Genomic DNA, 20,983 nt, shown 5'->3' with positions numbered 1-20,983 from the left:
CACTTTATATTATCAGACTCTTATGTTTTCGTCAATCTGATTAAGTAGAAACATGAGCTCATTATTTTAGTTTATATTTTAAATATATTTATTGGTCGTTTATATTTCCTCTTCTGTTAATTGTATGATCATTTCTTTTGCCCATTTTTCTGTTCAGTTGCCTTACCCTCCCCTCTATATTTTTTGTGCACCTTTTCTGTATATTCTAGATACTAATCCTTTGTTTATGTTGGAAATACAATCTTCCAGTCTGTTAATGATCTTTTAATTTTGTTTATGGTGTCACTTGCCTTACAGAAAATTTGAATTTTAATAAAAAGCACCTCTAGGCCATGTACTTTTGTGTATTATTGAATAATTCCTTTCCTACCCTGAGATTGTAAAGGTTATACATTTTATGGTGTGTTTAGACATTTTTTTTACATTTAATTCTTTTAATCCATCTGAAATTTATTTTTGTGTGTATGATATGAGACCAGGGTCTAGTTTTATTTCTTTATTTTTCTTAAAAGGAAACTTGGTTGTTCTAGTATTTTTCTACAATAATATACAATTATTACACACTAAGTTCTTATATATAATAGATTTGATCTAGGCTGTGTTCTCTATTACATTAATGTTATATGCTAATTCCTCACCAATATTACTGTAATTATCTTTATATCTGTCAGGCAAATCACTTTCTTATTCTTCTCTGTGTGTGTGTATCCAGAAACATCTTGGCTTTATTTGTGCCTTTATTCTCTTACATGATTATTAGAATCACTTTGTTAACTTCCATGAAAAACCTTGTGTGATCTTAGTTGGGAGTAAATCTAGCTTATAGATTAATTGAGGAGCATTGCTATCGCCTGAATATGGAAGCTTTCCATTCATAACCTGTTATATCTTACTGTTTATTCAAGCCCCCTTTTATTTTATTCAATAAAATTTAATGATTTCTCTGTGATGACAATGTACTTCTTTGGAAAACTTATTCTAGGTCGCTAACAGTTTTAAAAATCAATTTATTGTGGTAAATGCGCCCATATTAAGTATATAATTTGATTTTAGACACAAATGTATATACTCATATAAGCACCATCCCAAACAAGAAATAAAACATTTTTATCATCCCCAAATGTTCCCTTGTTATTCTTTGTGGTTAATTCCCTGTAACCCTAGCCCCAGCCCCAGCCTCAGGCAGCTAATAGTATACTTTCTGTTTTTTTAATTTACTTTTACTTTTTCTAGAATTTTATATAAATGAGATCATGTACTATTTTGTGTATGACTTCTTTCGCTCAACATGTTTTTGAGAGTCATCCATTTTCTTGAAGGTATCATTAGTTCATTCCTTTTTATAGGTGAATAGAATTCCATTGCACAAATATTCCACAATTATTTATCCATTATTCTTTTGATTGACATTTGGGTTGTCTTCATTTTTTAACTATTATTAATAAAGCTATAGTGAATAGTGGCATACAAATATTTGTGTAGAAATATTTTTGTTTCTCTTGGGTAAATACCTAGGAATCGTATCAGTGTATCATGTGGTAAGTGTATATTTAACTTTATAAGAAGCTAAGAAATGCTTTTCCAAAGTAGTCATACCATTTTTCATTCCCAACAACACTGTATGACATTTAGAGTTATTTTACAGCCTTGCCGGCACTTACTGTGATCAGGCACTGGACTAAGTGCTTACATGTATCACCTCATTCAATATAACGTCCCTGTGAGGTAAGTGCAACCATTATTTCCATTTTACAAATAAAATAACTTACATGTGGATAGCTGACTTCTGATCACAAAACTTTGAATGAGTCTGGATTTGAATCCAGGTCAGTGTGAGTCCCAAGTGGATCCTTTTCATGACTATATAGTATCAGAGTTACATTGGCTTCATAAAACTAAATCAGGTTGGCTTCCATCTTTTTATCATGGGTAATTTATGCTTAGCCTGCCTTTCGCCTTCCTTCCCTAGACCAATGTACCAATTCAGGATGAAGGACCACCAAACTTGCTTTGTCTAAAATCTGTAGGTGAATAAGATAGCTTTTCTCCTAACCTCTAAATTTTCTTGAATATTCTTGCATCCACTCAAATCAGTGCCTTCTTTCTCTTCATTATAGCTTCTGTACATAATACATTTAGGACTTATCTGCCCCTCCTCTGTGGTTGCACTGTGAATTTTATGTCACACAACTCCTTCTCCAAAAGCCTGCAGCTGTGCCCTTTAGCTTCCCTAAAGACACACTCAATGTTTCATAATTCCCTGGCCAGCATCCCTTCTTCTCTTCCTTCCCTTGTGCACTGAAAGCAATGTAAAACACCCTGTAGAAGTTGCTACACTATAAGTGTGTCACTGACCTGGGCTGAGGATTCATTGCAAATGTCAGTTTTGTCTCAGTTTTTATGTCACTCAAGTCTGTCTTCTCAGCAACGTGAACAGTGCCAGTGCCACTTTCTGTATTTTGATAGTCACTTTTGTGTATGTGTTCCCAATCCATCTTTCTCCCTTTTTGTGTGGAGGGAGCAATACCATAGAGTTGTCTGATAGTCTAGGGAGCCTGAGTATGTACTATCTCTTGAGTCTGGTGAATTTATTGTCACACAGTCATCTTCCTTGTTCTGATTGCTTCTTCTGCTTAGTCTGTAATCACTTAGTCTCAGCTTTCTTCTCACTTTGGGGTCTCACCACCACTTCCCTGAAGGTAAGAGCTGCATTTCCCTCATTTTGCAAACTTTGTATTATTTGAATATCAGTGTGCTAATAGCATCCAACAGTCATATTCATACATTCATATTCTTTGACTTTCATTGTTTTGGATTGTTTGACTTTTTCCAAAAAATCTGAAAATATTTAAAAAAACCACCTTTTCATAATTGTCTCTTCCCTAAATCCCCAAATTTCATGGGTGTTTACTGTAAGCAGAATTCTAAAGATTACCAAGAAAAAATTTAATAATCTCTCTTCATCTTGTCCTCTTTCCAACCCTTGCTCTACTATGAAGTAATTTTTCTTAACATCCTGCATTCTTTTACGCTTTTCTCCATGCTCATATGTAGTTATATAAACACTTAGAGTTTTAGTTTTTAATTTTTATAATTTTGGGAGCAAATAGTATATTTTACATAATTTTCTTTTGTTCATTTGACAAATATTTATTGCAGCATTTACTTTTATCAAGTACTACACTTAGGTGCTTAACAGTAATATATTGTATATTTTTCAGGTCAGTGTGTTCTTTTTAAATAGTTGTATATGCACATACAGAAACACACACAACACACATTTTTGATTTTGAGGTAATTATGGTTTCATATGCAGGTATAAAAAACAATGCTGAGAAATTCTGTGTAATATTTATTCAGTTTCTCTTGGTAGTAACAAATTGCAAAACTATAGTGCAATACCACAAAAAGGAAGTTGACATTAATACTGTCAAGATACATAACAATTTCATTACCACTAAGATCCCTTTTCTTGCCCTTTTATGGGCACACCACTTCCTTGCCTCCCTTCTACACCCCTTTCCATAACTTCTAGCAACTGATTACCTCTTCTCCATTTTTATGCTTTGTCATCTGTACAATGTTATATAAATAGAATTATATTCGGGATTGTTTTTTTGACAGCATAATTCACTTGAGATTGTTGTATGAATCAGGTAGTTCATTCCTGTTTATTGCTGAACGATATTTTATGGTATGGATATACCACAGTTTGTTGAACCATTCATTGTTGAAGGACATCTGGGATGTTTCCAGTGTTTGGCTGTTCCTGATAAATTTCTACAAACAATCATGTATGAGTTTTTGTGGGAGCATAAGTTTTCATTTCTCTGGGATAAATGCCCAAGTGTTCAATTACTGGATCATATGGTAGTTGCGTGTCTAGTTCTATAAGAAACTGCCAAACTGTTTTACAGAGAGAATGTGCCATTTGTATTCCTACCAACAGTATATAAGTGATTCAGTTTCTCTCATTTTTGTCAGCATTTGGTGTTGTCACTATTTTGTATTTTTAGCTGTTGTAAGAGGTGGGTATTGAATATCTTATCATGATCTTAATTTGTATTTCCTTCATGGCTACTGATGTTACACATCTTTTTTGTGCTTATGTGCCATCTGTATATCCTTTTCATTGAAATATCTCTTCCTGTCTTTTGATAATTTTGAATTGGGTTATTTTTGCTGTTGAGTTTTGAGAATTCTTCATATATTCTAGATAGCAGTCTTTTGTTAAACATGTGGTTGCAAATATTTTTCGCTCAGTCTGTAGCTTCTCTTTTCACCTTTTTTCACAGGGTCTTTTGCAGAGCAAATTTTAAACTCTTGACTTAGTCTAACTTACTTTTCCCCTTTTATGGACTGAACTCAACTCTAAGAACTCTAAGAACTTTATCTCAACTCTAAAAACTCTTTGCCTAGACCTAGATCCCTAATACTTTCTCCCATGTTTTTTCCTTACAGTTCTTATAGTTTTAGTGTTTTTTACTGGCCTGTGATCCATTATGAGTTAAATTTTGTATGGGGTGAAATTTAGGTCGAGTTACACTGTGTGTGTGTATGTGTGTGTGTGTGTGTATGGATGTCCAGTTGCTCCAGCATCATTTGTTGAAATGGCAGTTCCACTGAATTGCTTTTACACCTTTGTGAAAACTCAGTTGAGCATATTTGTGCGGGTCTGTTTCTGGATTCACTATTCTGGTCTTTTGATCTTGTCCTCTGTCAATATCACCCTGTTTGATTACTATAGCTGTACAGTAGGTCTTAATAACAGCTAGAGTAATTCTTCCTATTTTATTTCTCCTTTTTGTCAAGACTGTTTTAGCTATTCTAGATTCTATATCTTTCCATGTAAATTTTAGAATAATTTGTCTATGTCTACAAAGAAATCCTGGATGAGATTTTGATAGGAATGTCATTAAATTTATAGACCAATTTGGGGAGAATTGCTATTTTTAGTGTGTCCTGTCTTCCAACCCAGGAACATGGCATGTCTCTCCGTTTATTTAGATCTTCTTTCTTTTAACAAGCATTTGTAATATTCTGCATAATGATCTTATTCATGATATAAATTTACCTAAGTATTTCATTTTCTTTGGGGTGATTGTAAAATTTTTTTGTCAATATCAAATTTATTAGTTTATCTTTTTATTGTCATTCCCATCAGATATTCTTTTTTTAATTTAAATTTTATTATTTTAATTTACATCCAAATTAGTTAGCATATAGTGCAACAATGATTTCAGGAGTAGATTCCTTAATGCCCCTTACCCATTTAGCCCATCCCCCTCCCGCAACCCCTCTCATAACCCTTTGTTTGTTCTCCATATTTAAGAGTCTCTTATGTTTTGTCCCCCTCCCTGTTTTTATATTATTTTTGCTTCCCTTCCCTTATGTTCATATGTTCTGTGTCTTAAAGTCCTCATATGAGTGAAGTCATATATTTGTCTTTCTTTGACTGACTGATTTCGCTTAGCCTAATACCCTCTAGTTCCATCTACGTAGTTGCAAGTGGCAGGATTTCATTTTTTTGATTGCTGAGTAATACTCCATTGTGTGTGTGTGTGTGTGTGTGTGTGTGTGTGTATACATCTTCTTCATTCACCCATTGATGGACATTTGGGCTCTTTCCACACTTTGGCTATTGTTGATAGTGCTGCTATAAACATTGGGGTGCATGTGCCCCTTCAAAACAGCACACGTATAACCCTTGGATAAAAGCTAGCAGTGCAATTGCTGGGTCGTAGGGTAGTTCTATTTTTAGTTTTTTGAGGAACCTCCATACTGTTTCCCAGAGTGTGGAGTGATTATAAATTTTATTGTAGTTTTTTAAACCAGTTTTTTTTAAGGTATTGTGGACATATAAAAAGTGGTACATATTTAATGTATGCAATTTGATGATTTTAGGTATAAATACACACCCATGAAACCATCACCACAATCAAGGCCATAGACATATCAATCTCCTCCCGTAGTTTTCTCTTGTACCCTTTATTATTATTATTATTATTTGTGTGTGTGGGTGTGTGTGTGTATAGTAAGAACACTTAACATGAGATCTACACTTTTAGCAAACTTTAAGTACATAAGACAAGATTGTTAGCTCTAGGCACTATGCTGAATGATAAATATATAGAAATTATTTATCTGCATGACTGAAAGTTTTCATCCTTTGACTATCACCTCCTCGTTCCCCCTTACCTCAGCCATTGGCAACCACCATTCCATACTCTGATTCTATGAGTTTTGGGCACCTGGATGGCTTGTCAGTTAAGCATCTTACTTTGGCTATGCTGACAGCTCAGAGCCTGGAGACTGTTTCAGATTCTGTGTCTCCTTCACTCTCTCTGCCCCTCCCTCAATCACGCTCTATGTCTCTCTCAAAAATAAACAAACATTAAAAAGATTTAAAAAAATCTATGCGTTTCACTCTTTTAGATTCCACATATAAGCGAGATCATATCTTGTGTGTCTTTCAGTATCTGTCTTATTGAACATAGCATAATGTTTATTCATGTTATGTTGTTGCAAATGGCAAGGTTTCCTTTCTTAAGGTTCAATAATATTCCATTGTAGGTTATGCCATATTTTCTTTGTCTATATCTCCATTGATGAACATTTAGGTTATTTCCACTCTTGACTATTGTGAATAATGTTGCAATAAGTATGGGAGTATAGCTGTCTTCAGGATCCTGGTTTTATTTTATTTTATTTTTAAATATAATTTATTGTCAAATTGGTTTCCATACATCACACAGTGCTCATCCCAACAAGCGCCCTCCTCAGTGTCCATCACCCACTTTCTCCTCTCCCCCCACCCCGCATCAACCTTCAGTTTGTTCTCAGTATCCAAGAGTTTCTTATGGTTTGTCTCCCTCCCTCTCTGTAACTTTTTTTTCCCCTTCCCCTCGGTCTTCGTTAAGCTTCTCAAGATCCACATATGAGTGAAAACATATGTATCTGTCTTTTAAGGGAATTAAAAGCAAAAGTGAACTATTGGGACCGCATCAAGATCCTGGTTTTAATTTCTTTGGATAAGTATCCAGAGGCGGGATTGCTGGATCACATGGTAGTTCTATTTTTTATTTTATGAGGACCCTCTATACAGTTTTCATAATGGTTATACCAATTTACTTTCTTACCAACAGTGTACCATGGTTCTCTTCACTCATTGCCAACACTTGTTATCGTTTTTAAAATACTATCCATCTTAACAGGTGTAAAGTGATATCTCATTGTGGTTTTGTCTTTTTTTTTTTAAAAGTTTATTTATTTTGGGAGAGGGAGAGAGAGAGAGTGAGCAGGGAAAGGGCAGAGAGAGAGGGAGAGAGAGAATCCCAAGCAGGCTCTGCACTAACAGCTAACAGCTAACAGTGTAGAGCCCCATGTGGAGCTCAATCTCATGAGATAATGACCTAAGCCGAAATCAAGAATTGGATGCTTAACCGGCTGAACCACACAGGCACCATTCATTTATTTACATTTCTCTCATGACTAGTGATGTTGAACACCTTTTCACATACCTTTTGGCTATTTATGTGTCTTATTTTGTGTGTATGTGTCTTCTTTAGACACATGCCTATTCAAGTCCTTTGCCATTTTTTACTTAAATTGATTCTTTTCTTGCTAGTAAACAGAACAAGTTCTTTATATATTTTGAATACTGAGCTTTCATCAGATATATGGTTTGCAAACATTTTCTCCCGTTCCATAGGTTTTTTCATGGTGTTGTTTCCTTTGCTGTACAGAAGCTGTTTAGTTTGATGTAATCCACTTTGCTAATTTTTGCATATGTTCACTGTGTTTTTGGTGTCATCCAAAAAATCATTGCTAGGACCAATAAAAAGGAGATTTGTCCCTATGTTTTCTTCTAGGAGTTTGTGGTTTCAAGTCTTTTTTTTTTTAATTTTTAATTTTTAAAATTTACATCCAAATTAGTTAGTATATAGTGCAACAATGATTTTCAGGAGTAGCTTCCTTAGTGCCCCTTACCCATCCCCCCTACCACAACCCCTCCAGTAACCCTCAGCTTGTTCTCCATATTTATGAGTCTCTTCTGTTTTGTCCCCCTCCCTGTTTTTATATTATTTTTGTTTCCCTTCCCTTATGTTCATCTGTTTTTTCTCTTAAAGTCCTCATATGAGAGAAGTCATGATTTTTGTCTTTCTCTGACTAATTTCACTAAGCATAATACTCTCCAGTTCCATCCATGTAGTTGCCAATGGCAAGATTTCATTCTTTTTTATTGCCAAGTAATACTCCATTGTATATATATACCACATCTTCTTTATCAATTCATCCATCGATGGACATTTGGGCCCTTTCCATACTTTGGCTATTGTTGATAGTGCTGCTATAAACATGGGGGTGCATGTGTCCCTTCAAAACAGAACACCTGTACCCCATGGAAAAATGCCTACTAGTGCAATTTCTGGGTCATAGGGTAGTTCTATTTTTAGTTTTTGAGGAACCTCCATGCTGTTTTCCAGAGTGGCCGCACCAGCTTGCATTCCCACCAACAGTGCAAAAGGGATCCTCTTTCTCTGCATCCTCGCCAACATCTGTTGTTGCCTGAGTTGTTAGTGTTAGTCATTCTGACAGGTGTAAGGTGGTATCAATTGTGGTTTTGATTTGTATTTCCCTGATGATGAATGATGTGGAGCATTTTTTCATGTGTCAATTGGCCATCTGGATGTCTTCCTTGGAGAAGTGTCTATTCATGTCTTTTACCCATTTCTTCACTGGATTATTTGTTTTTTGGGTGTTGAGTTTGATAAGTTCTTTATAGGTTTTGGATACTAACCCTTTATCTGATATGTCATTTGCAAATATCTTCTCCTATTCTGTCGGTTGCCTTTTAGTTTTGCTGATTGTTTCCTTTTCTGTGCAGAAGATTTTTATTTTGATGAGGTCCCAATAGTTCATTTTTCTTTTGTTTCCCTTGCCTCCAGAGACGTATTGAGTAAGAAGTTGCTGCGGCCAAGGTCAAAGAGGTTTTTGCCTGCTTTCTCCTCAAGGATTTTGATGGCTTCCTGTCTTACATTGAGGTCTTTCATCCATTTTGAGTTTATTTTTGTGTATGATGTAAGAAAGTGGTCCAGGTTCATTCTGCATGTTGCTGTCCAGTTTTCCCAGCACCACTTGCTGAAGAGACTGTCTTTATTCCATTGGATATTCTTTCCTGCTTTGTCAAAGTTTAGTTGGCCATACATTTGTGGGTCCATTTCTGGGTTCTCTATTCTGTTCCATTGATCTGAGAGTCTGTTCTTGTGCCAGTACCATACTGTCTTGATGATTACAGCTTTGTAGTATAGCTTGAAGTCTGTGATTGTGATGCCTCCTGCTTTGGTTTTCTTTTTCAAGATTGCTTTGGCTATTCAGGGTCTTTTCTGGTTCCATACAAATTTTAGGATTATTTGTTCTAGCTTTGTGAGGAACGCTGGTGTTATTTTGATAGGGATTGCATTGAATATGTAGATTGCTGTGGGTAGTATCGACATTTTCACAGTATTTGTTCTTCCTATCCAGGAGCATGGAATCTTTTTCCATTTCTTTGTGTCTTCTTCAGTGTCTGTTATAAGCTTTCTATAGTTTTCCGTGTATAGATATTTCACCTCTTTGGTTACATTTATTCCTAGGTATTTTATGGTTTTTGGTGCAACTGTAAATGGGATCGATTCCTTGATTTCTCTTTCTGTCACTTCATTGTTGGTGTATAGGAATGCAACCAATTTCTGTGCATTGATTTTATATCCTGCAACTTTGCTGAATTCATGAATCAATTCTAGCAGTTTTTTTGGTGGAATCTTTTGGGTTTTCCATACAGAGTACCATGTCATCTGTGAAGAGTGAAAGTTTGACCTCCTCGTGGCCAATTTGGATGCGTTTTATTTCTTTGTGTTGTCTGATTGCAGAGGCTAAGACTTCCAATACTATGTTGAATAACAGTGGCAATAGTGGACATCCCTGTGTTGTTCCTGACCTTAGGGGTAAAGCTGTCAGTTTTTCCTCATTGAGGATGATATTAGCGTTGGGTCATTCATATATGGCTTTTATGATCTCGAGGTATGCTCCTTCTATCCCAACTTTCTTGAGGGTTTTATCAAGAAAGGATGCTATATTTTGTCAAATGCTTTCTCTGCATCTATTGAGAGGATCATATAGTTCTTGTCCTTTCTTTTATTGATATGATGAGTCATGTTAATTGTTTTGTGGATTTTGAACCAGCCCTGCATCCCAGGTATAAATCCCACTTGGTCGTAGTGAATAACTTTGTTAGTGTATTGTTGGATCTGGTTGGCTACTATCTTGATGAGGATTTTTGCATCCCTGGTCATCAGAGAAATTGGTCTATAGTTCTTTTTAGTGGGGTCTCTGTCTGGTTTTGGAATCAAGGTAATGCTGGTTTCCTAGAAACAGTTTGCAAGTTTTCCTTCCATTTCTATTTTTTGGAACAGTGTCAAGAGAATAGGTGTTAACTCTTCCTTAAATGTTTGGTAGAATTCCCCTGGAAGCCATCTGGCCCTGGAATCTTGTGTTTTGGCCGATTTTTGATTTCCTTACTGGTTATGGGTCTGTTCAAATTTTCTATTTCTTCCTGTTTTAGTTTTGGTAGTGTATATGTTTCTAGGAATTTGTCCATTTCTTCCAGATTGCCCATTTTGTTGGCATATAGTTGCTCATAATATTCTCTTTGTATTGTTTTTATTTCTGTTGTGTTGGTTGTGATCTCTCCTCTTTCATTCTTGATTTTATTCATTTGGGTCCTTTCCTTTTTCTTCTTGATCAAAGCAGCCAGTGGTTTATCAATTTTGTTAATTCTTTTAAAGAACCAGCTTCTGGTTTCATTGATGTGTTCTACTGTTTTTTTGGTTTTGATAGCATTAATTTCTGCTCTAATCTATATTATTTCCTGTCTTCTGCTGGTTTTGGGTTTTATTTGCTGTTCTTTTTCCAGCTCCTTGAGGCGTAAGGTTAGGTTGTGTATCTGAGATCTTTCTTCCTTCTTTAGGAAGGCCTGGATTGCTATATACTTTCCTCTTATGACCGCCTTTGCTGTGTCCCAGAGGTTTTGGGTTGTGGTGTCATCATTTTCATTGGCTACCATATGCTTTTTAATTTCCTCTTTAACTGCTTGGTTAGCCCATTCATTCTTTAGTAAGATGTTCTTCAGTCTCCTAAGTATTTGTTACCTTTCCAAATTTTTTCTTGTGGTTGATTTTGAGTTTCATAGCGCTGTGGTCTGAAAATATGCACAGTATGATCTCAATCTTTTTGTACTTACTTAGGGATGATTTGTGTCCCAGTGTATGGTCTATTCTGGAGAACTTCACAGGTGCACTTGAGAAGAATGTATATTCTGCTGCTTTAGGATGAAATGTTCTGAATATATCTGTTAAGTCCATCTGGTGCAGTGTGTCATTCAAAGCCATTGTTTCCTTGTTGATTTATTGATTAGATGATGTGTCCACTGCTGTGAGTGGGGTGTTGAAGTCTCCTACTTTTATGGTATTACTATCAATTAGTTTCTTTATGTTTGTGATTAATTGATTAATATATTTGGGTGCTGCCACCTTTGGTGCATAAATGTTTACAATTGTTAGGTCTTCTTGGTGGATAGACCCCTTGATTATGATATAATGCCCTTCTGCATCTCTTGATACAGTCTTTATTTTAAAGTCTAGATTGTCTGATATAAGTATGGCTACTCAGGCTTTCTTTTGTTCACCATTAGCATGATAGATGGTTCTCCATCCCCTTATTTTAAATCTGAAGGTGTCTTTAGGTCTCAAGTGGGTCTCTTGTAAACAGCATATAGATGGATCTTGTTTTCTTATCCATTCTGTTACCCTATGTCTTTTGATTGGAGCATTGAGTCCATTGACATTTAGAGTGAGTACTGTAAGATATGAACTTATTGCCATTATGATCCTTGTAGAATTGGAATTTCTGGTGGTGTTTCTGGTCCTTTCTAATATTTGTTGCTTTTGGTATATATATATATATATATATATATATATATATATATATATATATTCATCTTTTGTCCCCTCAGAGAGTCCCTCTTAAAATTTCTTGTAGGGCTGGTTTACTGGTCACAAACTCATTTAATTTTTGTTTGTCTGGGACACTTTTTATCTCTCCTTCTATTTTGAATGACAGTCTTGCTGGATAAAGAATTCTTGGCTGCATATTTTTCTGATTCAGCACACTGAATATATCCTGCCACTCCTTTATGGCCTGCCAAGTTTCTGTGGATAGGTCTGCTGCAAACCTGATCTGTCTGCCCTTGTAGGTTAGGGACTTTTTTTTCCTTGCTGCTTCATGATTCTCTCCTTGCCTAAGTATTTTGTGAATTTGACTATGATATGCCTTGTTGATGGTTGGTTTTTGTTGAATCTAATGGGTGTCCTCTGTGCTACCTGGATTTTGATGTCTGTGTCTTTCCCCAGGTTAAGAAAGTTTTCTGCTATAACTTGCTCACATAACCCTTCTACCCCTATTTCTCTCTCTTCCTCTTCTGGGACCCCTATGATTCTGATGTTGTTCCTTTTTAATGTGTCACTTATTTCTCTAATTTTTAAATTGTGCTCTTTTGCCTTAATCTCCCTCTTTTTTTCTGCTTCATTATTCTCTAAAGTTTGTCCTCTATATCGCTGATTCTCTGTTCTGCCTCATCCATCCTTGCCACCGCTGCATCCATCCGTGATTGCAGCTCAGTTATAGCATTTTCCTGGCTATTTTTTACTTCTTTTATCTCTGCAGAAAGGGAGTCTAATCTGTTTTCGACTCCAACTAGTATTCTTATTATCGTGATTCTAAATTCTGGTTCAGACATCTTGCTTGTGTCTGTGTTGGTTAAATCCCTGGCTGTCGTTTCTTCTTGCTCTTTCTTTTGGGGCGAATTCCTTCATTTTGTCATTTTGAAGGGAGGAAAGGATTAATGAGGTAGAAAAACTGAAATTAAAAAAAATTAAAATTAAAAAAATATTAAAATTAAAAATTAAAAACACACACACACACAAATTGAATAAATTATGCTAGTTCTTAGGTGTGTTTTGGTCTGGCTGTTGAAAGTGGTTTGACAGATTAGAGAAAAAAAGGGGGGGGGAGAAAAAAAAATCGTTTGAGAATTTGAACAAATAAGTACACTGTAGTAGACTAAAATAAAATTATGGAAATAAAATAGTATTTGAAAAATTTACATAAAAGCAAAAAATATAGTAATGAAAATTAAATAAAATTATTTTTAATAGAAATTGAAAATAAAAATGAAGTTTTTCTGTTTCTGCATTCAAGATAAAGAAAAACGAGAAAGAGAAAAAAAGAAAAAGAAAGAAATGAGAAAAAAGGAAATTGTTTGAAAGTGTATACACTGAAGTAGACTAAAATAAAATTATGAAGTAAAATAGAATTTGAAAAAATGTACATAAAGGTAAAAAATAAGTAATAAAAATTAAAGAAAAATATTTTTAATAAAAATTGAAAATAAAAATGAATTTTTTCCTCTTTCTGTATTCAAGAAAAAGAAGTGTAAAAGAGAAAAAACAAAAAAGGAAAGAAAGAAATTGAATAGATGAACCTGCTAACATATTGAAGTAGGACTGTAATTACTTCGTTTTCCCGTAGAAGTCAGTCTGTGTAGTGCTTTGTAGTCCATAAACTAAGCCGGCTACGAGACTTGTTTCTTGAAGACTGAAGTTGGCCCAGTTGGGCAGGGCTCAGTATAACAGCTCTGCTCTCCACTAGATGGCGCTGCTAGTCTAGTCGGGTGGATTTTTGCAGTGCTGGTAGGTGCATATGTGCATGCGGGGGAGAGGTGAAAATGGCGCCACCCAGCTACCCAGTCTGTTTTCCTGGATCAGCTATTGTGCACCTGTCCTCTGTCTTCAGCTTTCATCCACTCCCTGCTTTTTCACTCTCCGTGACCAGGCCCTAGGCAGTACCTCTCTCCCAAGTTTTGTCTCAGATGCAGCTGTTTTCCCTGGCCTGTTACTTCTGAAGGACTGCAGATTTGACCCGCTCTGCCCCTCTGCAGGAGGGTCTCACTGAGCAATGGCCGAATGTCGGCAGCACCCAGGAATGCTTGCTGGACCCTGCTGCTGCCGGTGCCCCAAGGCTGTGGCCAGGTGCCAGCCTGCCCCAGAAAAAGTTCGTGAGATAGTGTAGCAGCAGTGTTTCAGGGATTATGGAAAATCAGAACACACATCTGGCACTAGGATTCACCCTTAACGACCTTGTGCCAGCACCAACGAATGTGGCCATTTTCTGAGGTCTGCTGGGACCAGGTGGCTTCAACAGTGTCCACCAAAGTCCTTCCAGCAGTGGAACCACTTTTCCCCGTGTGGTCTGAGAACCTCCCAGCCCCCACTCTGTTCCTGGGGATTTGCCCTTCCCACCAGAGCACCACCAGGTAACAAGCTGTGGAGTTTCAGCCTTTGCGCTCCCCTTGTTTACAGTCTTAATGGAATTTAAACCCTCTCCTTTCTCCTTTTTCCCTTTTTAGTTTAGTCCCTGTAGCTGTTTCCAATGTTCCACTTTCTCTCCAGCTGCTTTTGGGGTGGGGGTTCCTTTCCCATATTCTCCTCCCCTCCCCTGTCTCCATCCTCTCTCTGCCTGCAAAAGCTGCTCCCTACTCTCCATGGCTTCTTGCTCCCAAATTCACCTCTCTGCACCACATACCTGCTGAATTCTGTGGTTCAGGTTGTGCAGATTGTTGTGTGAATCCTCCAGTCAGTTTTCTAGGTGTGTAGGATGGTTTAGTGTCGGTCTGACTGTATTTCATGGACGCAAGACACACAAAAAAATTCCATGCTGTTCCACCATCTTGGCTCCCAGCCTGTGGTTTTAAGTCTTACATTTAAATCTTTAATCCACACTGAGTTGACTTTGTGTATTATGTAAGATAAGAGTCCAAGTTTATTCTTTTGCATCTGGATATCCAGTTTTCTCAATACCAATTATTGAAGTTCTTTTCTCAATTTGGCTTCTTGGCATCTTGAAGATTAGTTGACTGATATGTATGGGTTTTTTTCTAGGGTCTCTATTCTGTCCCATTGGTATGTGTATCTGTTTTTATGTCAGTACCCTACTGTTTGATTACTATAGCTGTAGCATTGTTTTTTTCAAGATTGCTTTGGCTATTTATAGTTGTTTATGGTTTCATATGAACTCAGAATTGTTTTTTTCTATTTCTGTGAAAAAATGCCATAGGAATTTTGATTGGGATGGAATTGACTCTGTAGATTGCTTTGGGCAGTATGGATATTTTAAAATATTAATTCTTCCAATCAATGAATGGGATATCTTTCCATTTCTTTGTGTTCTCTTCAATTTTTTACCAAGGTTTAATGGTTTTTAGTGTATAGATTTTTTACCTCCTTATTTAAATTTATTACTAAGTAGTTAATTCTTTTTGATGTAACTGCAAATAGGATTTTTTTCTTGATTTCTTTTCTGGATAGTTCACTGTTAACATATACAAATGCAACTGAGTTTTGTGTGTTGATTCTGTATCATGAAACTTTACTGAATCCATCTATTATTTTTATTGTTTTTTTTGGTGGAGTTTTTAGAATTTTCTATCTATAATATCATGGTATCTGCCAACAGAGACCATTTTACTTCTTCCTTTCTGATTCAGATTCAGATGATGTTTATTTATTTTTCTTGCCTGATTGTTCTAGCAAGGATTTCCAGTACTATGTTGATCAGAAGTGGTCAGAGGAGGCACCTTGTCTTTCTTCTGATCTTGGAGGAAAACCTTTCAGCTTTTCACTCCTGAGTATGATGTTAGCTGTGCCTAACATATATGGCCTTTATTATGTTGAGATACATTCCTTCTTTAAAATTTTTTTAATTTTTGTTTATTTTTGAGAGAGAGACACAGAGTGTGAGCAGCAAGTGGTAGAGAGAGAAAGGAAGACACAGAATCTGAAGCAGGCTCCAGGCTTTGAGCTATCAGCACAGAGCCTGACATGGGGCTCGAACTCATGAACCATGAGATCATGACCTGAGCTGAAGTTGGATGCTTAACCAACTGAGTCACCTAGGTGCCCTGAGATACATTCCTTCTATATGTAGTTTATTGAGAGTTTTTTTTAACCATAAATGGATGTTGAGTTTTGTCAAATGCTTCTCCACATCTATTGAGATGATCATGATTTTTATCTTTCATTCTGTTCGTGTGGTGTCTCATATTTATTGATTTGATATGTTGAAGCATCCTTGCATCCTAGGGATTGATGCCACTTCATCATGTTTTATGATTTTTTAATGTGCTGTTGTATTTGGTTTGCTAGTATTTTGTTGAGCAGTTTTGGTATCTATATCAGGGATATTGGCCTATACTTCTTTTTTTCTTGTAATGTCCTTGTGTGATTTTGCTATCAGGGTAATGTTGAGCTTGTAAATGAGTTTGGAAGTGTTCCCTTCTCTTCAGTTTTTTGGAAGAGTTTGAGAAGGATTGGAATTAATTCTTCTGTAAATGTTTGGTAGAATTCACCAGTGAAGTTATCTGATCCTGGTCTTTTCTTTGTTGGGAGTTTTGGTTACTGATTCAACCTCCTTACTCATTATTGATCTGTTCAAATTTTCGATTTCTTCATGATTCAGTCTTGGTAGGTTGCATGTTTCTAGGAATCTATCCATTTTTTGTAGGTTATCCAACTTGTTGGCATATAATTATTAATCATCCTTTGTATTTCTGTGGTATCAGTGGTAATAGATTCTGTGGGGTTTTTTTTCTTTCTTATTTTGTAGGCTCTTCTTTCATTTCTGATTTTATTGTTGAGTCTCTTCTCTTTTTTTCTTAATGTACCTAAGGGTTTGTCAGTTTTGTTTATCTTTACAAAAAATAAACTCTTAGTTTTGTTGATCTTTTCTGTAGTTTTTCTGGTCTTTATTTCATTAATTTTTTCTCTAGTCTTTATTATTTCTGGTAACTTTGGGCTTAGTTGTTTTTCTAGTTCTTTGAGGTATAAATTCAGGTTGAGATTTTTTTTTTTTTTGCTGCATCCTATAAGTTTTGCTACGTTGTGTTTTCATTCAATTTGTCCTAAGCCTTGAGTTGCTATGTTAACATTTGAAGGAATCATCTCCTCCAGTCTTTGCTGACTGGCTTCAGGAGAGAAAGATTCACCAGTCATACTGGTGCAGAGATTCTAAAGGTCTCTAAGACCTTTTCTAATAAGGCTGCTCCATTTTTCTTGTTCCCTCTTGAGGAGAAATTCTTAGGATTGTGTGTCTTCTCTTGATCCCACCAAGCCAGGCAGGTGCTGAGAGCCTCGCACTTATTTTCATTAGGGTGGTACCCTGAAGTGTTGTGCACCTTCTCCATACCGGGAGAGTCTAGTTGACTGCTGATATCTGTGTGCTGTGTGTGGACACACACACACCATCTGCAGAGGAGTGCAGGGTGCTGGCTATGGGGAGGACTCACGAAATGCTGGGGCACACACTGGCTACTTGGGGGTGTCCATAGGTGAAGTGTCCTTCAGGGTTTGTGGATGTGCTCTTGGTGGAGACTGCAAGCCAGTTAGGAGGAATTTTGGTTGAGATCCTTGTGTTGGTGGTCAAGAGCCCTTCTCCCTTTTTCCTGCTTGTAACTATCTCCAGACGATTCATCCAGGCTGGTCCCCTTAGCGTTCTGGAAGGGGGGTAAGACAGAAGTGTTCCTCTTGGGCAGTGTCCTACAAGGCTGGGGAAACTGGGTGCTGACTTCACTCTTTTCTGTTTTTGTGGGAGAGATTGCGAACTGAGGGGGGTCTCTCTTGGCACTGAGTTGTACTGTTTTGGGGAAGGAGTGATGTAATCAAAGTGAAACCATTCTTCTTATCCTATATAATGTCTTTATTCTAATTCTTTTCTTTTTTTTTTTCCCCTCAAACAGAGTGCTGGAAACTTTCAGTTGGATTCCTGGGCTTCCACAAAGGTATTTTTGTCTATGGGTGACTGTTAAAATTGGAGTTTGTGTGGGGGTTTGAGGGTTTAAATCTATTATTCCACCATCTTTCTGTCATCACTAAATGGTATTGTATCTTTTTAAAAAAATTATTATTTTTTTAAATTTACATCCAAGTTAGTTAGCATATAGTGCAATAATGATTTCAGGAGTAGAATCCAGTGATTTATCCCCTACATATAACACCCAGTGCTCATCCCAACAAGTGTCCTCCTTAATGTTACTTACCCATTTAGCCCATCCCCCACCTACAGTCCCTCCAGCGACCCTCAGTTTGTTCTCTATATTTAACAGTGTCTTATGTTTTGTCCCCCTCCCTGTGTTTATATTATTTTTGCTTCCCTTCCCTTATGTTAATCTGTTTTGTATTGTAAAGTCCTCATTTGAGTGAAGTCATATGATATTTGTCTTTCTTTAATTTTGCTTAGCATAATATTCTCTAGTTCCATCTACATAGTTGCAAATGGCAAGATTCTATTCTTTTTGATTGCTGAGTAATACTCCAATGTTTGTGTGTGTTTGTGTGTGTTTGTGTGTGTGTATGTATATATATATACATACATATATACACATGTATACATATATATATGTATATGTATACATGTATGGCACATCTTCTTTATCCATTCATCCATCGATGGACATTTGGGCTCTTTCCATACTTTGGTTGTTGTCGATAGCACTGCTATAAACATTAGGGTGCATGTGCCCCTTCAAGACAGCACACTTGTATCCTTTGGACAAATACCTACTAGTGCATTTGTGGGTCGTAGGGCAGTTCTATTTTTAATTTTTTGAGGAACCTCCATACTGTTTTCCAGAGTGGCTGCACCAGCTAGCATTCCCAGCAGTGCAAAAGGGTTCCTCTTTCTCTGCATCCTTGCCAACATCTGTCATTCCCTGAGTTGTTAATATTAGCCATTCTGACAGATGTGAGGTGTTATCTCATTGTGGTTTTGATTTGTATTTCCCTGATGATGAGTGATGTTGAGCATTTTTTCATGTATCTATTAGCCATCTGGATGTCTTCTTTGGAAAAGTGTCTATTCATGTCTTTTGCCCATTTCTTCACCGGATTATTTGTTTTTTGGGTGCTGGTTTGATAAGTTCTTTATAGATTTTGGATACCAACCCTTTATCTGACATGTCATTTGCGTATATCTTCTCCCATTCTGTTGGTTGCCTTTTAGTTTTGCTGATTGTTTCCTTAGTTGTGCAGAAGTTTTTTATCTTGAAGAGGTCCCAATAATGGTATTGTATCTTTGGTTTTTGGTTTTCACATGTTTTTTTGTTAGCATGTAGAAATGTGATTGATTTTTGTGTGTTGATTTTGTGTTTTAAAAATTTGTTGAATTCACTTACTCATTCTAGGAATATATATATTTTTGTACATTCTTTGGTATTTTATATGTATATAATAATGCTATCTGCAAATAGGGACAGTTGTGTTGTTGCTGCTGCTGCTGTTGTTGTTGTTATTATTATTTTGGTCTTATTTCGAGTATCACGTGAATAAAATTGGTGAGAGTGGATATCTTTGCCACATTCCTGACCTACAGGGAAAATATTCAGTCTTTTAGCATTGATAAGATGTTAGTTGTCAATTTTTTGTACATATTCTTCATTATGTTGAGGATGTTCTCTATTCCTGAGTTGCTAAGAGCTTTTATTATGAATGAGTATTGAGTTTTATAAAATGCTTTTTCCTATTTCACTTGATATGATTATTTGATTTTTCTTCTTTAGCCTGTTAACTTGCTGAATTACACTGCGTAATTGTTGAATGTTGAACCAGCCTTGTATCCTGGGGGGAAAAAACATCACTTGATTGTGGTATATGTAATTTTTAAAATATATTGCTGGATTTGATTTGCTAATATTTTGTTGGGGAATTTTAAGAGATACTGATCTGTAGTTTTATTTTTTTCTACTGTCTTCATCTGTTTTTGATTCAGGGTAAAGCTTGCTTTATGAAATGAGTTGGGAAGTATCTTCTCCTTTATTTTCTGGAAAAGATTGTGTTAAGTTTGGTGTTAATTCTTCTTTAAAGTTGGTAGAATTTTGCAGTGCAACCATCTGGGCCTGGAAATTTTTTCAGAAGATTTTTAATTAAAAATTCAATATTGAAAAGAGTTAGAGAGGCATTGGTTAGTTTCTCCTAAATAGTCAAATTTGTGTAAAGTTGTTCAGAATATTTCCTTATTATTTGTAAGTAATAACAGAATTTATAGTGATATATTCTCCATTTCATTCCTGATACTGGTGATTTTATCTTCAGTTTTTATCTTTGCCAGTTTTGCTAGAGGTTCATTAATTCTGTTGTTTTTAAGGAACCAGCTTTTTATTTCATTCATTTTTCTCATTTTCCAATTAATTAATTTATGCTCTAAACTTTGTTATTTCCTTCATTCTGTTTGCTTTGGGTTTATTTTCCTTTTATTCTTCTAGTTTCTTGAGATAGAAACTAGATTCTTGATTTGAGATCCTTCCTTTTTTTTTTTTTTTTAATGTAGGCATTTGATGCTATAGAAGTCCCTCTCATCCATTGATGGATACATGGATTAAAAATGTGATATAAATACATACAATGGAATAATATTCAGTGTAAGAAAGAAGGAAATCTTGCCATTTGTGACAACATGGATGGACCTTGAGCGCATTATACTAAGTGAAATAAGTCAGAGAAAGACAAATACCTTATGATCTCACTGGTATGTGGAATCTGAAAAGACAAAACAAAACAACAAAACTGAGCTCATAGATACAGAGAACAGATTGGTAGTTGCCAGAGGTGGAGAATAGGGGAAGGGTGAAATGGGTGAAGGTGGTTAAAATGTACAAACTTCCAGTTCTAAAATAAATGTCTTGGGGGTATAATGTACAGTATAGTGATTATAGTTTACACTACTGTGTTATACATTTGAACATTACTAAGAGATTGGACATATGTCAATTATATCCGAATAAAAATGCAAAAAAAATCCCTCTCAGCACTGATTTAGTAATATCCCACACATTTTGATA

The 20,983-nt window shown here is 36.0% G+C and overlaps 1 protein-coding gene across 1 annotated transcript in view; it reads left to right on the top strand.

Moving 5' to 3' along the window:
- LOC122200037 (olfactory receptor 56A4-like) overlaps positions 1-20,983 on the top strand; it is a 206,725-nt gene that overhangs the window by 4,449 nt on the left and 181,293 nt on the right. The window contains exons 2-3 of the mRNA XM_042905447.1: positions 1,970-2,023; positions 17,888-17,929. The gene's annotated coding sequence lies outside the window, so the exon portion shown is untranslated. The remainder of the gene's footprint in view (positions 1-1,969; positions 2,024-17,887; positions 17,930-20,983) is intronic.

Source organism: Panthera leo, chromosome D1, assembly GCF_018350215.1.
Source record: "Panthera leo isolate Ple1 chromosome D1, P.leo_Ple1_pat1.1, whole genome shotgun sequence".
NCBI classification, from domain to species: domain Eukaryota; kingdom Metazoa; phylum Chordata; class Mammalia; order Carnivora; family Felidae; genus Panthera; species Panthera leo.
This window is presented reverse-complemented; position numbering and strand designations above follow the sequence as displayed.